Source organism: Pteropus vampyrus, unplaced genomic scaffold (genome assembly GCF_000151845.1).
Source record: "Pteropus vampyrus isolate Shadow unplaced genomic scaffold, Pvam_2.0 Scaffold436, whole genome shotgun sequence".
NCBI lineage: Eukaryota > Metazoa > Chordata > Mammalia > Chiroptera > Pteropodidae > Pteropus > Pteropus vampyrus.
In genome coordinates this window covers 1701958-1703898 of record NW_011889217.1, presented here as the reverse complement: position 1 = coordinate 1703898, position 1941 = coordinate 1701958, and positions in this window count along the sequence as shown.

The window sequence follows — 1941 nt, the reverse complement described above, 5'->3', positions numbered from 1 at the left end:
CTGAGAGTTAAAGTTGAGTACTAAACAAAGGTAGGTGGCCTGGAACTCAAAACTCAAAAAGTATGACCTACTTCTTAATATAGCACAATTCTACACTCACCCTACTACCTTCACATCAGCCATGATTAGGGGCACTGAACTGAGAGTTCACTTTCCTGTGTAAGAAATTAATCATAATTTTACAAAATGAAAAAAAGAAGACAATCATTCCTGACTCATCAAACTGGCAAAGACTGCTAAAAATGATTGTCTAATGTTAGAGATGTGAGAAAATGAGCCATGTAATGCACTTCTAACAACAGGTAAATCTTTTTCTTAAGCATCATTAAAAAGTTATGTAGTTTATACACAATCCCCATTCATTTCTACTTCAATAGACCACTGAGCTATGTTTTATCATATAATTTTTTTACTTCATTTCTCATATCCAACCAGGGGTAGATGCCACCCAAGAGCAGTCAATCCATGGGCTGGCCAAATGCTGAGACCAATATGAGTCCCTCTCTAAAGATTTTAAATAGGGAAAACAAAGAAATAGTTAAAATTGATGGTTGGTGATGAAGCTCAAAGGTGAGGTAAACTCCACTGGAGATGTCAGCTAAAAGAGAAAGGAGAACAGAACAGATTCTAAGAGAAGTCCTAACCCAGAACCAGCAGAGAAAGTAATAGGCTCAGAAAGTGCTTTAGTTCCTGTTGCATCCAAAGTTTAGTTTTCCAGATTTTCCTGAGTTCCCAAGCATGTTCATTTTCCTTCTCAGTAACTCCCAGTCTCTCCTTTTTCCCCAGCAGGAACCAAAGTAATTACACATTCACAATTAAGGAAATATGTATTAAAATAAGGAGATACCATTTTCTACCTTCAGATGGGCAAAAATTAAAAAGTTTCTTCATATTATCTAGTATTGTTAAGGATTTGGGGAAATAAACACTTATATACTTCTAATCTGAGTAGAATGCAGAAAAAAATTCGGCAGCAGCTAGCAAATTTCTTTAAAATATATACCTCTGGCTCAGCAAGTCTACTTCCAGACTCTAGTGTATAGACACCTTTGCAAAAGCAGGCAATGATAAATAAACAAGAACATTTATGGCTTAGAACAGCAACAAACTGGAAACAAGCAAACAATCAAGGACCTAGGATACAAATCTACAACAAAATTCTGTACAACACTTTAAAAGAACCAGATACATGCATATACACACAGAAAAAAAGATTTTCGTGTGTTATTGGAAAAAGTGCAGGCTGCATAAAACAGCTAATCTGTGTAAAAATGCATATACACAGAAAAAATCTGAAAAGGTATATGAAAACCTCTAAATAGTTACTTCTGAGAAGTGTAACCAAGCTGCTGAAGAAGTAAGGGGACATTAACTTTTCACTAGTTAGATATACAGTTACAGATTTCTTTAACGTTTTATAACAGCATTGAATTTTTTTCCAGCTTTACTGAGGTATAATTGACAATTAAAAATTGTATATTTTAAGGTATAACACTTGATGATTTGATATATGTATATATTGTGAAATAATTACCACAAACAAATTAACATATCACCTAACATACCATTTTCTGTGAGTGCGTGAGTAAGTGAGTGAAAGAGAGAGAAAGAGTGTGTGTGTTGGGAGTATTTAAGATCCACTCTCTGAGCGAATTTCAAGTATAGGATTCCTATTAGCTACAGACATTAGATCTCCAGAAATTATTTAATCTTACCTAACTGAAACTTTGTACCACCTGACCAACATCTGCCCATACTGATTTTTTAATTAATATAATGAATTAAGTTAATTAAATTAATCGACAAGTTCAGTGAAATTTTTTTTTTATTAAAGATTGCTCTTCCTCTGAAAAGGCTTTATGGGGGACGGGGGCGGGGGTACTCAGTCATCCTTCCTCCTCTCGCTTCCTCTTGACCTGGATGTGTGTCCTTACCTTCGAT